Raw genomic sequence first — 15896 nt, 5'->3', positions numbered from 1 at the left:
CCCGCGGTAAGGCCGCTTCGCCTCTCTAATTGGTTAAGAAGAACACAACACGCTGGGCATCTTGGGAAAAAGGTATCGCTAGGCAACCGCGTCGGCGTCGGTGTCGACTTCCGCTCCCAACCTCCCGGGAGAGAGGGGCGGAGCTAAAGCCTAAGGTGGGGCTGGGGACGGAAAGCTGCAGCGGGGGCGAGTCGGGGGGGCGGTCCCCGCCACCTTGTGCCTCCTCCGGCTGAGGTTGCCGAGGCAACCGAAGTCCAGAGATCTTTCTTCACTTTTAGGCGCACAGCCTCAACCGACTGCCTTCTGACCTTTGCACTCTGACCTCTCACACTACCCCACTCTCCGGCCCGCGCCCTCCGCTTTCAGGTTTCCGCCCCCTGAACCCGGGCGGGGTCATATACTACATCCTGGGAGAAAGCTGAGTGCAGAGATGAAAAGTACTGGCCCTCTCTAAAGGGTGCGCGAGTGAGGCCGACACTGCTGCGGGATTGTGCCAAGCACTTTACATGTATTGTCTGGTTTGTAATGCAGGAATTAGTGTTATTTCCGAATGAAGAAACGGAAGCGTAAAAAGCGAGGAAGAGAAGACTCAATGCAAAAACTGGATATTCATAGTAATGATTTAAAGTTTTCACATGACTTTAGGGTGCAGACATCCTAGAGAGACTTTATTTTTGAACACCAAACTTAGAGAGGCCTATTTAACATGCAGACGACGTGTATAAAATCTCCAGGTGGAAAATGGAATATGGAAGTCTTTGATGTTTTGAACCCAGAAGAATATGGTGGTTCTATAAGACAGAGATGGGCTTACCTGGTAGCTCAGTGGTGAAACAATGTGCCTGCCAATGCAGGAGAGGCGGGTTTGATCCCTGGATGGGGAAGATCCCCTGGAGAAGGAACTGGCAGCCCACTCCAATATTCTTGCCTGGGAAATCTCATGGACAGGGGAGCCTGGTGGGCTACAGTCCATGGGGTCGCAAAGGATTTGGACACAACTTAGTGACTAAACAAAAACATAAAGCAGAGACAGTCAGGTTTACCTTTAAGACTGTTAAAATTTTTTGTTGTTGTTAGAAAAGACTACTGAATAGGTTATCTGAGGTGCCAGACACATAATTAATTGAAACACTTCATTGAATGCAGCCTCTTCTGAGTGCACACAGAAACCAACATTTTCAACTCATCCTGCCAGCTGGAATTGTCCCACTTTTACCTGGGAGACTGCACCTGGAGCCCTCTATCCACGGGTGGATGGAGGAATTTATACACTACAAGAAGGCTAATAATTTGGCAATGCACAAATAGGTCAATTTTCTTTAACTATCTGTTCAGCAGGGGATTAAAAGGAAACTGATTTTCTATTAATAAGAATTACAATCCTCTTTATGTTAAAAATGAGGAATTCATTACATGTGCTGAATATTACATAATTGGAATTGCCAGCCAGGAGATTTTTTTAAAGTAATATTCAAGAGCATTGTCTTACCTCAAGGGAATGGAACCATTCTATTACAAAAATTATGTAAGGTGCCACACATGGCTGAGTTAATTGGCTTTATATTTTTTAATTTTAGTACCTCTTAAAGATTTGATGGGCTTCCTTGGTGGCTCAGCTATAAAGAATCTGCCTGCAATACAGGAGGCACAAGTTTGATCCCTGGGTTGGTAGGGTCACCTGGAGGAGGGCACAGCAACCCACTTCAGCATTCTTGCCAGGAATATCCCATGGACAGAGGAGCCCAGCAGGCTTCAGTCCATAGGGTCGCGAAGAGTTGGACACGACTGGAGTGACTGAGCATGAGCCACTAGCAAAGCTTGACATCCACGGAATTCTCCTGCTGGCCTGCCTCACGTTCGCTCCTGTACCTTCTCCCTGGCCATTGTCACGCTCTCCTGCTTTGCCCCAGTTCCCCAAACCCAGCACACTTTCTCAGTTCCCTCCTACCACCTCCCTTTCACCTGTTTCTCCATTTGTCTGTAATACTGTCCGTCCCATTCCCTTAGCAACTCCCCTACCCTGATGATGTCTGTCTAGGGGGCACAAGTTGTCTTTCAAGACTCAATGCCAGTTTTCTCTCCTTTCTCCTGTACCCTTTACTCTTTTCCTAGCATCCTGAAACAATGCAAGCATCAAGCAATTCCTCCATCTACAGTGTTCTTAGACCACTTTGTACATAAATCCACGTTAACTTGTTGTATATCATTATTTGTTTACATGGATCACACAGTAGCTCAACTCCAAGCTCCTTGTAGATAGCATAAGTCCTGTAATAAAAGAAGCGTGCAATAAATCTTTATTAAATGAAAATATAAGAAAGCAGTTTATTAATGATCATGTAAGAATTTGTTTCAATAGCCTCCAGCCCTATGGCAGAGACTAAATACCAGGGGGAAAGCTATCCCAAGAATATGGAGAGTGGTTCTGAAGCACACGTGTTCATTCAACAAATGTTTATTGAGTACTTTCTATGTGCCAGATATAATGATAGGCATTAATGTGCTGGGTGTTCATTAAAAAAGAGACAGAGATGATAAAGAGTGATAGAGGTATGGCATGGCAAACCCTAATAACTGGCTGGGGTTAACCCCGATCATTGGGTGGGAGTAAGGGGCAGAACACTTGGGCAGAGACCACTAGATACTGAGTAGAAAGAGACATTGGTGGCTGAAGAGCATGTGAAGGGCAATCAGGGACTCTTTAGGAAATACCTCTTCCTCCATCACTTCCTCCCTCCTTCCTTCATATCCTAGCCACTCTTTCAGACTCAGCTCAAGCCTGGTTTCTTCCCTTAAAACTTCCCTGGCTGCCTTCAACCCACAGAGATCTCCTAAAAGAACAACTAACTGTGTTCTTTACTCTTTTAGAATGTATAATATAATAGTCTGAATTACAGGCTTCTCACATACATCTATCTTACCTAATCTGATGATTATCTGACCTAATTATCCTTCAACAAATATAAGCCAAGGCCCCTCCAGGTGCGGAAGATGCCGTGGCAGTGGGACGGACATGCAGTCCTGGAGTTGGAGAAAGTAGACATACCAAAGTAGACAGAGAAATTCAACCATTCCAAATTCTGCTAAGAATTAAGAAAACAGGGGCTTCCCTGGCAGTCCAGTGGTTAAGATTCCATGCTCCCAATGCAGGGGGAACAAGTTTGATATCTGGTTGGGGAACTAATCCCACATTCTACACAACTCAGCCTAAAATAAATAAAAACAAGCAAACAAACAAACAAAAAAGAACTAACATAGAAACAGAGAAAATTATGTTGAAAGAACTAAGAGACGACCAGCTCCATGAAGGTGGGGTCAAGGCTTGAACTTGTCTATAACCAGACTCCTATGCCCAGGGTCTGTCTGATTCACTGTCTTCACAATTTTCTTGCTAAATATGCTCATGGTTGTTAGTTTTAATTTGAATTTGGTGAAATCTCAAAGATTTTTAACAGTATGTGTGTTCTGCTCACAAGTGTCCTACAGGTGTTCCCAGAGACACCAGCTAATTTTTAAAAGAAGATACTGGGAAGACTAATGTGTATGTGTATGTATTAAATTCCAGAATCAAACTCTTGAGCTTTGCCCCAAATTTGTTCTACTTACTGTCTTCTTCGTCTTAAGCAACTAATGTATATGATTGTGGTGGTGTTTGTTTTGTTTACTGCAGTATCTCCAGCACCTAAACTATGCCTGGACGGTAGTAAGCACTGCATTGGCATTTTACATTGAAAGAAAGTACTAGCGAAAGGACAAACAAATGAACCATCATACTCCACTGCTCTTGGCATTCCTTTGCAAGTTGCATAAGGACCCACTAGAGGGCTGTAAATCACCGCATGACAAACGAGGCATCAGCACCTCTGGACCAGTCCACCCCCAGGCCTGTCCTGATGGGACAGTCTGAGATTTGCATGTGGAGACTTCCAATCTGAGACAAGATGTTTTGTATGCCTTATCTCCACAACTACTTGGGGCCATTTGAAGTCAGGGATTATGGAAATTCTTTGAAGTGCTTAATAAAGATTTCTAGAAATCAAAAAAAGAGAGAGGGAGATTCTTTGTTTGGGAAGAGCAGAAACTAAAAGATGTTAAAGAAAGTTGCGTGGGATAGTATGTGATCAATAAATAACCAGCTGAGTGCTGAAGAATTGATGCTTTTGAACTGTGGTGTTGGAGGAGACTCTTGAGAGTCCTTTGGACTGCAAGGAGATCCAACCAGTCCATCCTAAAAGAAATCAGTCCTGAATATTCATTGGAAGGACTGATGCTGAAGCTGAAAATCCAATACTTTGGCCATCTGACGTGAAAACCTGACTCACTGAAAAAGACTCTGATGCTGAGAAAGATTGAAGGCAGGAGGAGAAGGGGATGACAGAGGATAAGATGGTTGGATGGCATCACCGACTTGATGGATGTGAGTTTGAGCAAGCTCCGGGAGCTGGTGATGGACAGGGAAGCCTGTCGTGCTGCAGTCCATGGGGTCACAGAGTCAAACACGACTGAGTGACTGAGCTGAACTGACTGAATAAATAACCATGTTCTAGAAAAAAGAATGAGTGTTATGGAGATTGACCCTAAAAGTGATTCGCTTCTTGATATAAACAGAAGGACAAGATGAATGGCAGAGACAGCTTTGAATTTAATGACAGGCAGCTGATGGAAAAGCGTGATGAGAAGAAATTTATCTTTGAAACCACATTGTGGTTGGTTCTGTGCTCTATCACATTTTAAAGAGGGATAGTGTCAGGCTTACAACCAAAGATGCAAGTTAGGGGAAGGCCAACATCTGTTCAATACAAGGATAAACTTTCAGACACAGATATTCACAAATTTTACATGCTCAATGACATTTGTATATTCACAATATGTATTATCAAATCTCTAAGAATATTGATAATATAAACTGGTTAAGAAGAGTGTTAAAGTGAATCACATATGGGAAGCCATAATGTATATCTAAGAGACTTTAGGACCTTTTAGAAAACACTCCTAATTTTCCCTTCAGGTGTCAGCACAGTGAAATTATAGGAGCGGTGGGCTTGAATTCTAGGAACCCAGGTTCCCCTAGTTCTGTTTTGATGAGCTGTATGACCAAGGGAGGGCTTCCCTGGTGGCTCAGTGGTAAAGAACCCGCCAGCCAATGCAGGAGACACAGGTTCAATCCCTGGATGGGGAGGATCCCCTGGAGAAGGAAATGTCAACCCACTCCAGTATTTTTGCCTTGAAAAATACTGTGGACAGAGCCTGGTGGGTTACAGTCCACGGAGCCACAGAAGAGTTAGACATGACTTAGTGACTAAACAACAAAAGAACAACATGACCTAGGGAATCCACTTTGTCTCTCTGTAAAGTAATACTCTGTAAAGTATTACACTAGATGGCCTTTAATGACCCTTCCAGTTTCAGAAGCTATGATTCTTTCTCCTCCTCCTAATAATTCACCAGAACTTCTGTCAGAGCCAGAACACTGCTTAGTTCTTGGTTTGGCCCCCAGATGACAGTTCTTATTAAGTAGCTATGTCTGCATTAGCTTTCTCAGCATCCTCTCTCTTCATTCTTGATTTTTATTAGCAACAGAGTGAGAAGTGCTGGAGATAGAAAGATAGAAGATCAGCCCTGGACCTCAAAGAGGAACCCCTTGAAAGGGGGACACAGGTGTAAATCAGTTATCCCTCTTTGGTGTGATAATCTGTCTGAAAGAGCTTTGCCTAAATGTTAAGGGACCCTGGAGGGAGGAGACAGGCTCTGATAAGAAAGGCAGGAAGTACAGGTCAGGGCAAATGTTCCTAATGGAGGTGACCCCTGAACTACATCTAAAGGATGGGTTAGAATTAGGAGAGAGGGGACTGTGGTTTGTAAAAACATGGAGGCAGGCAGGGACCTGCAGGCTGGTGAAGCCAAGGGTGCTGGTGAGACTTTGTGAGACAGCCAGTTAGACCAGTGAGCAGGATGACCCAGGAGTTGAGGCGATCTTCTGCAGGTGACGGAGTCCCAGTGGAAGCTTTGAACAGTGGAGCATTACCAGCTCGTGCTCTAGAAAGGTCACCCCAATAACAAGATAGAGAATGAACCTGGGAGGGCAGGAACATGGTGTGGGAGGGTGTGGCCGCAGCCCAGGAGGAAATGATACCAGCTGGACTAAGGTAATGGAGAAGCAGGGAGTCTAGAACCACTGGAGAGGCCGATTTGATGAGGCGTGGTAAGCAACCACATGTAGGGGAAGTCAGGCGGACAGCTCCGGGCTTGGGTGCCCAGAAGCTTGGGGGTGTCGTCCACTGCAGGAGCCAGCACTAGAGGAGGAGCAGGCTGGGGTGGGCACCGAGGGCATGCGAGCCCACAGGCCTGTGGGGGCGCCGACCAGGGGGCACTCGGATATAGAGTCTCAACAGAGTGGTTTAGGCGGGAGCCAGAGAGCAGGAGTAGTTGGGGAGAGAACCCAGTTGTGGGGATGAACATGCCCCGAGAGTGGCAGAATGAGAGGGCACATGGGAGGGGAGCCTGGAGGTTACACTGGGCTGGAAAGAAAGAAGGGCTTCCCAGGTGGCGCGAGTGGTTAAGAATCCACCTGCCAACGCAGGAGACATAAGAGACAAGGGTTCGATCCCTAGGTCTGGAAGATCTGTTGGAGAAGAACATGGCAACCCATTCCAGTATTCTTTCCTGGAAAATCCCATGGACAGAGGGTCCTGGTGGGCTACAGTCCTCAGGGTCGCAAAGAGTCGGACACGACTGAGCGACTAAGCACAGCACCGCACCGCACGGCACAAAAAGGAAGAAAGACCAGCAAAGGAGACCAAGAAACAGGACTAAAGAGGTAGGAGGCCACATGGAGACAGTACCTAACCCCGGTTCCAATAGGAGAGATGGTTTTAAGAATGCGAGAGTGCAGATGTTGCAGAAAGAGCATGTAAGGGGAAGGCAGAAATGTAAACACTGGATTCGGTCATTTGGAGAGTACAGTGCATGCGTGCATGCGTGCTCAGACACTGCAGTCGTGTCCGATTCTTTGCCACCCCATGGACTGTAGCCCACCAGACTCCTCTGTCCATGGGCTTCTCTAGGCAAGAGAGGGTTGCCATTTCTTCCTCTTGGGGAGTAAGGTGACCTCCCTAAGAGACTGGCAAGTTAGGTGGGGCAGAGACCAGTCTGCAGGGTTTGCAGCTGGACCCGATGGGGAGGGAGGCTAGATGAAGCGTGTGTGTGGACAGCCCTGGGTGGCCTTCCAGAGCAGCTGTGGGCCCAGCCTGTCTGCCCCTTCTGCACCTTGGTCCTGTGCCCCAGGAGAATGAACGACCCGTCCCAGAGGCGTCTCCACCCTCCTTCAGTCTGCAGCTGCCACGCGGCACCCCGAGTCAGTTACGTAACATCTCTGTGCCTCCAGCTCCTCATCTGTAAACCCCCCACGGGCCGCTGTCATGACACCAGCCATCCACCCATCTGGTCACTCAAACCAAGAGTTGTCTGCCCGACTTCCCCTGACGTCACAGAGCATGCTCAGGACGTATCACCCAGAGAGGCGCGTTGTTCTTCACAACAAACACCTGTCCCAGGTTCTCAGCCGGTGCCAGCTGCCGCCAAGGCTGGCGTCCGCCAAGACCCGAGTGCCAACCCACGGAGACCCTGGGAGAGGTTGCATTTGCTTAGTGAGGAGGGTCTGAAAAGAGATCAGGGGAGGATCTTCTATTTTGACTTGCAGGAGGCAGAACTCAAAGGCACCCGCTGGGGCCTGTTCCACCACCAGGGCGCACGCTAAGCTTCCAGGTTACCTCCGATCAGCAGCATACTTGAGTCTGGATTCAGTGCGGAAAAGCCCTGGGCTCTTTGGGCTGCTTTTCTGCATTAATCCTTGAACAAAGCCCCGCTGGACAGTCACCTCTGTGCTGCTGCCTCTCCTCAGTGAGGATGCCCCGGGGCAGAGGCGGAAAGGAGAGCCTGCAGCCACAGCCGTGGAGACCAGTGACCGTCATGGAGCTCAGGCCCAGCACCGGGGAGCCCGTCTCGCTCCATCTCTCAAGGGCCCGTGGGGGGTTTACAGATGAGGAGCTGGAGGCACAGAGATGTTACATAACTGACTCGGGGTGCCGCGTGGCAGCTGCAGACTGAAGGCCGGGTGGGCTCCAGCGCAGGACCCAGGATCTTGACGGCGAGTCTGTGAGGCTTGCCTGGTCTCGTCTAAGAGGGAGAGGGTTTCAAACAGGCAGCCACCCAACGTCTGCTTCAGGTTGTGTTTTAACAGCCCCGCCGCGAAGCCTGGCATCCCCCTGCTGATCAGACCTCCCCACCCTCGCTGGACCCGGGGAGCTCACCTACTGAACTGTGGGAGACAGAGGTGAGCGTCCATGTGGGGCTCTGAGCGCCTGCTCCTGAATCACACAGACCCGAGGCAGACCCCCAGCCGGGCATGCGAGCTGGGTGAGACCTTAGCAGTGGCCCTGTGGAATCAGGGAGACACTGCCAATCTCCTGGGGCTTCACTGAGCAGTGGAAGAAATCATGTAGGAAGTGTCTGCCCTTCGGCCAAGACATCCGTGATGGCTCTTAGGGTCTTTCGTACCATTCTCTCGCTGGGTGGAGCCCTGGAGGACAGCACAATACCAAGGCCTTTCTGCTCACTGCCAAGGCCCCCTGACCGGCACTTTACACGGCCTCCACCCCGCCCGCCCTGGCTGAGGGCAAACACCTCCCTGCACTGGCCTGGCCCCTTCCCCTGGCTTCTGTTCTGTCTGCCCACACATGGCATCCCGGCTCGGGCGGGATCTCAAGCCTGCATTCAAGGGCATTTGAGTTCATAGCTCTCAAGACGAGGCCAGGGGAGCAAGGCCGAGACACGGCTGTTTTCTGGGTGGTTTTAAATCCACTTCCCCATGGAGGAGCAGGTGCAAACGGCCCCCAGGTGCCTGCCAGCCTCCTCTGGCTGCTCTTACCTCATCTCTCTCCTGTCCCCTTCTCTTCCTGTCCTCGGCTACCCTCACATTGCAGAGAGGAGGGGATCTGAGGAGAGTCCTCGGCCCTTCAGACTTTATTCCCTCCCCCACAAGCCTCCAGTTTCAGAACTGGCCTCACTCAGGTCTGAGACACGATGTGAGACCTCACTCTTCCGCTCTTCATGTTCAGGAAACATCTGGAAGCTCCCCTGGGGAGATCTGTCTGTTCACATGGCCTCTGGTGAACTTCAGACTTCTGCATACTCTTTCAGAATTGTTCTTCTGTTGGGTTTTATGAGAAATTATATATATATATATATATATATATATATGTATGTATGTGTGTGCATATATTTATGTATACATATATATGTATAGACATGTACCTATGTATGTATATTTATGTATGGATGGATATATGTATGTATGTATATATATTTATGGGCTTCCCAGGTGGTGCTGGTGGTAAACAGCCCACCTGCCAAGGCAGGAAGTGTTAAGAGATGCAGGTTCGATCTCTGGGTCAGAAAGAGCTCCTGGAGAAGGCAATGGCAACCCACTCCAGTATTCTTGCCTGGAGAATTTTACGGACAGAGGAGCCTGGCGGGCTACAGTCCAAGGACTCGCAAAGAGTCGGACACGACTGAGCGACTGACACTTCCTTCCTTACTTAAGGTCTCAGGCACTATACTGGTTCTCATCTGAAAAAGAGAAAGCAGAAATGTGCCCACCCTAGAGATGCTTAGAGGTCTGGCTCATGAATCTCTGAGGAAGCTCCCCCATCCCAACCCCTGCACCCTGGACCACCTAGAAAACAGATGACTCCTGCAAGGACTCTGTTTGGTACTAGCGCCTGCAGGGGGACAAGTCAGGGGTGTTGGCACGGGCCTGGCACGGCAGGCGGACCTGTCACCCTGGGTGACTATATGCCACGGGTAGGCATGTCCCCACACAGAGGCAAAGGTGCAGGTGGGGATGCGGGTTGTTTCTATAAATGAAAAGGCTGCAGTCTCCTCACAGTCTCACCACAGGAAAAGGGAAGCCAGACAAAACCCGAACAGCGGGGCCCCAGCAAGCCCTGCCCAGCAGGGCGGCGGTGCGGGGCTCCCTGGGAGACAAGGAGGGCCTGGGGGGCAGGTCGAGGCTGCTCAGCACTGCCCGCTTGCCCAGGGACCCAGCCTGAAGGTGGGTTCCTCTCTCCTCCCCATCCCCGTGATGTGAGAGGCCTGGCAGGTGCCTGGCGGGGCCCTGGCCTGGGCTGGGGCTGACAGGAAGAGCAGCCAGCCAGGGAAGGGCGTGGGGATGTAGGAGGTCCAAGGAATCGAGGGTGTCCAGCAAGAGCCACTGACTCGCCAGAGGGGCACGTTAATGCAGAGCCTGGGTTGTTCGGTGCCTGGCAGAGACTGACCTCCGCGCTCGCCGTGACGGAAGGGTTTGCTGCGCTCCGCTCCAGGGCAAAAGGCCACGGAGGAGAGAGTTCTGTACTCTGAAGCAGCTCTGCCGTCTCCTAGTCCGCGCTTCCTCCTTTGTGAAAGGCAGCTCCACAGTGTGAAGATCTGTCAGGGCATCAAAAACAAGGCCAGTCTAAGAAACTGCCAGTCTGGAGAACCTCAAGGAGCTGTGGCCAGGACAACTCAGCATCACGTGGCATGCTAGACGCCATCTTGGGACAGAAAAGGGACATTAGGTTAAAAAAAAAAAAACCCATTGTAAAGTAATTAGCCTCCAACTAATAAAAATAAATGGAAAAAAAAAAAATCAGAATCCAGAGAGGACTTTGGTCTGTGATGTCCCGGTGTTGCTCCGTTCTTCGTCAGCCGTGCCACACCAGGATGTTAGCAGCGGGGACACAGTGTGTGGGGCAGGTGAGGAGTCTCTGTGGCAGCTTTACAACTTTTCTACAAGTTGAGGACTCTTCAGAAATAAACCATTTATTTGAAAAAATAAGTCCGCCTGATCTCTAAGTTCTGTGAACTGAGAATTTTGATCTCCTTGAGCAGACATGGATTTCTAATACATCTTTTCAAACCACTTGGCAGCATCTTGGAGCTTTCAGTTACTATGTGCCAATGACGAGTGGCTCTAAAGGAGGCCCAGCAGGGGTCCTGCCCGGCTCCTTCTCCAGGGTTCTGTGAAACTGTGACAATATCAGTGACCACAACGTGGCTTCTCTTCTGGGGCCCTGACTGCGTGCCAGCCGAGGCACCAGGCGCCACAACCCAAAGACCAGATACTAACATACTCTCTGTTTACAGATGAGGAAACCAGGGGTCTGGGGGTTAAGTAATTTGCCAAGGTCAGACTGCTAGAAAACTCCAGAACTGACCTTGCCCTTATTCCTGCCCAACTCCAAAGCTCATACCCTAACCACTGCTGAAGAAATAAAGCTGCACTTATTTCAATATATTTTATAGGAAGCTTTTCTGTGCCCCAGCCCAGAGTACAGTGTATTCCAAACCCACACACTCTGAATTCTAGGAATCAGAACCCAGAGGCCAGAGTATGGCTGCGTTGCTGAAAGCACTGTGTGTAGTCTTGGTGTCAGAGCCTTCCCAGAGCAGCCCCCTGGCTTTCCCAGGTCTGTCAAGCTTTGGTGAGGCCCCATGTCTCCAGGAGCCCCTCAGGGCCCTTGTGCCCAGGCTGCAGCCCTCAGACCTCAGCACTGTGTGACATTCTCCGGAAGCCATCTGGGCGGGGAGGCCAGGGCAACTTCTGTGCAGGCCACCTGCTGTGGGCATGCGGGAAGAAAGTGGCTATTAAGAATTAGATGGAGGCCTTCAATACAAATACACCAGAGCGTGCTTGGACATGATTTTTAATGGCCTTGTAGCTCCTGACAAACGAGACAGAATGGCTTCAGGCAAAATCAACACCCACCAAAGCTGGCTTGTGTAGGAGTGAGAACCCTTCCCCTCACCCGGGCCTCGGGTCACTCTCCAATCTCTTCATGTCCCATCACAACTCAGAGCTCAGCCTTCGGTGATCATCCCCACTTCTCGGAGACCATGAGTTTAATTCACCTACCCCCAATGCTTTCCTATGGAGTCGACGTGTCTTGGGTTTAACTAGAAAGAACACACATTTAAAAATTTTTAAATCGACTTACCAGCACTTATGGATCTCAGATTGAGACCCATGTAAGACAATGTTTTAGTCTGTGACTCGGCATATTCTTTTATAAGTGAAATTTTCAGAGAATAAAAATTGGGGGTAACATGATATGAAAAAGAAGTCCCTTTTCTACAGGAAAATGATTTATAACATCTTGTTTGTTACTTCATAAGTGTTCTTGACCACCGCCCTGCCCCACCCCCCATGTCTATTTCAGGTCTTCACCTAAACTAACTGTCCGGGGACATGGGCTTATAGGCGGGTGGTCCTCACATGGTGGGGATTCCCTCAGTCCCAGGCAAACCAAGACGGTTGGTCACCATGGCTGTGGTATGTCCTCTCTGCAAGCACCCAGACCCATTCATAGCGAGAGCTGTGTTGTTTGTAAGTGGTGTAGATCTGAGTGTGGTCCTTGGACAGTAGCAACGGCCTCCCCTGGGAGCTCGCTAGAAATGTAGACTCTCAGGCTGCACCCCAGACCCTCAGAACCACAGCCTGCTCTGGAACACAGTCCCCAGGGGATCCCTGGGCAGGTTAAAAGCTGAGAACGGCCGCTCGGGATTGCTGACTTCCAGCCTTTTTCTGCTGAGAAATATAGCATAGACAACGTCTTCTTTCAAGACACACTTCCTTGGATGTCTCAGACTGGCAGTGAGCCCGAGGTTTGGAGAGGCAATAAATCACTAGACCGAGTTCAGAGCATCCTGGCTGTGAGTGGGTGTCAGGGGCAGGCTGTCAGGGAAGGCTCACCCCTCAGAGCTGCCCCATCTGCCTTTTCTCCTTGAGAGTGTGAGCCGGAGGAGACTTAGAGGACCAGCCTCAAACCTGCAACTCACGTATTTCAAAACGTCGAATGTTGACACCTTAATAGTGGTTGGCATATCTGATCTTCACACCCTGCAGCTCTCAACTTGGGTGCAGGTCAGAAGCCCTGTGTGGCTTTTTTTTTTTTTTTTAAGTAAAAAGTGCCAGGGAGTAAAAGTAAAAATACCCTGGGGAGTCCAAGTAGTTGGACTCCTGGTCGGGGAACTAAGGACTGATGCTGAAGCTGAAGCTCCAATACTTTGGCCACCTGATGTGAAGAGCCAACTCACCAGAAAAGATGAGTTTCCTGATGCTGGGAAAGATTGAAGGCAGGAGGAGAAGAGGAAGACAGAGGATGAATCGCTGGATGTCATCACCGACTCAATGGACAAGAGTTTGAACAAGCTCCAGGAGATGGTGAAGGACAGGGGAGCCTGGCGTGCTGCAGTCCCCTGGGTTGCAAAGAGTTGGACACGACTTAGTGACTGAACAACAACAATGGAGATCTAAGATCCCACAAGCTGTACCATGGCTAAAATAAAAGATAACTTGAATTGTGATTGATTGAATTATTAAAAAAGGAAAAAAAAATGTCAGGGCCACAAGTCAGCCATCCTGCATCAGGGTCTCTGGTGAGGACCAGGCTTCAGTGACGGGAAAGTCCCCTGGGTGGTTGTGAGGGGCATCCAGGAACCAGGACCACTAGCAGAGCCTGCGGCCCTCAGTGTGGCCTTCTGTCCACCACCTGCCTGTCACCAGAGGTGGGTGCCCTTCCCTCCGGGCTCTGAAGTGGGAGGAGCCTCGGCCCTCACCTAGCTGGGCTGGCACAAGCTTTTGGGAGGAGGGTTGGGGAGTGAGTCGTGAAAGGAGGGACTCCAGGGAACTCAAAACCCTTGGGAGGCTTAGAGACTGCACAGCATCCAAATATAGAAACATCAACTCCATTCCAGAAAAGAGAACAGCAAACAGCCACTTCTCAGGGGCAGACGTGTTCTAGAAGGTGCTTGACCAGGTCTGGGGGTGGTTTGCTCTGAATCATCCCATCCCTTCACTTCCAGTTTTTCTCCTACCCACCCAGATTTGACTTGGAGAAGAACCTGTCCCTGGCTGTCAGGCATTTTCCTCCTGTGCCATGAATGTTTCTCAGGAAGCCTTTGCAGACACAGCCTCCCTGTTTGGAGGTGAACTTCACAGGGCTGGGCCTTTAGGCCAGATGCCAAAGCAGGGGGCTGCACTTGAAGAGCCATTCTCCAGGCATAGGGAGGGGACATGGACACAGGAGCTGGGGGAGGAAGAGAAGGGCCAGGGGCGGGCCGTCGGGGAGCCTGCCTCCCGGTCCTGACTTGTCCAGATGGTTGTGAGTTGCATGGCCTTAGCCATCTCTTCTCCTCTCTGGGCCTCAGTCCTCTCCACATGATGTTAGAGGCTCCGTGATGTGGGTCTCTGAGTTCTGCTCCAGCTTCATGAAACTATGCTTCCATGGCTTTCTATGATTCCACGATTTCCCCATGATTCCATGGCACTTTTATGGACGTGGGTCCCTGTCCACCAGATGGGCCAGAGAGTACCTGTGCAGGACACATTCCTGCAGACACACTCTCATGATGTAAGTTCTGAGGAGCACGTTCGGGAGAGCTGGAGATACAGGCCACCTCCTGACCCACCAATATCCTCCCCAGTGTCCTCTATGTCCCTGCTTTGCACATTGGTCTCTTTCAACCCTCCCCCCAACTCAATGAGGAAGTATTATTATCCTCATTTTGTTTTATCTTAGTTTTATAAAAAGCAATTTTTGTGTGAGTTTAAACTGCATCAAATGTACCAGGTCCGCTGAACTGTGTAATGTTTGGTCTTTTCCCTGTTTAACTTGTGTCATCCTTTGGCTCTTAAAGCACTAAGCGTTTGTCCATTGAGAAGCAACAGATCTCACTGGGGGACAAAACCAAGATAGTTTCTTAAATCATCACGAAGTATTTATCCCCTCTTTAGCATGTAACCGATTACCCTGAGAGTGAGTTGAACTTTTCTCGAACCCTGGGCACAGGTGTGATTTAGTTTGATTCAATGCATCCCAAAACAATAAAGTCTTAGGGGATTTTGTTGTTGTTATTGTGTAGGTTTTTTTGTTTTGTCAAAAATTCTGAAGTATAATCAGCACAGGGTTTTAACTAAAACAGCTGGAGCACCATTAACATATATTCTAAACCCTACATCCCACACCCGGCCCTCTCATTTATTCTCATTTTACACATTAGGCAACTGAAGCTCAGAGAGGTAAAGACACTTGCCCAGGATGACAGAATGGTGAAGCCAAGATTTGGACCCGAGCCTGGCTGATCTCAAAACCCATGCTAGTGCCACGACATCAGGCCATCTTAGTGACGAGATGAGTGTGTGACCACCGCTGTTCACTGTGGATCAAGTGCTGGTTCTATACCATATAGTCTGAGTAACTGACCAACCAAAGCCATCTCTTCTGGATGTGCCAGGCCGTGTTCTAGGTGCTGGGGATCCCTTGATGACTAAGACTCAGAGACCGGTTGGGTTGAGAAAAGAAAAAAAAAAAATTGATCATGGCCATATAGTGTGTTAAGTGCTTTGATAGAGTTAAGTACACATGCTCAGGGTCCATGTTAGAGCATCACCTACCTCATCTTCGGGATCACCAAAGGCTTCCCAGGAGATGACCCTTGAGGTGGGTTTTGAAGGTCAAGTAGAGGTTGGCCAGACAGATAAGAGCTAGGATAGGGGACAGTGTCAGACATAGAGAACAAGGGATAGTCCTGGGTGTGTATGAAGATGCTACTGGGAAGTAAGAGGCTGAATCAGGTGTCAAAAGTTCTTAAATCTTTGCTAAGGCGGTTGTACTTGAGCCTTACAGTGTCAGGAAGCCACTGATAGGCCCTCGGCAGGGGATGGTAGGAGCATAACCATGTACATTTACAAAAATCACATCAGACTCAAGAAGAAAGGTAAATGTTATGCCTGAATACAGGGCATCCAGACAAGAGGGTCTTTTGGGATCCTGGGCACCTGAAGGTGCCTTAGCCAAGGC

Source organism: Dama dama, chromosome 14 (genome assembly GCF_033118175.1).
Source record: "Dama dama isolate Ldn47 chromosome 14, ASM3311817v1, whole genome shotgun sequence".
NCBI classification, from domain to species: domain Eukaryota; kingdom Metazoa; phylum Chordata; class Mammalia; order Artiodactyla; family Cervidae; genus Dama; species Dama dama.
The sequence above is the reverse complement of the archived record's forward strand: the minus strand, read 5'-3'. Positions refer to the sequence as shown.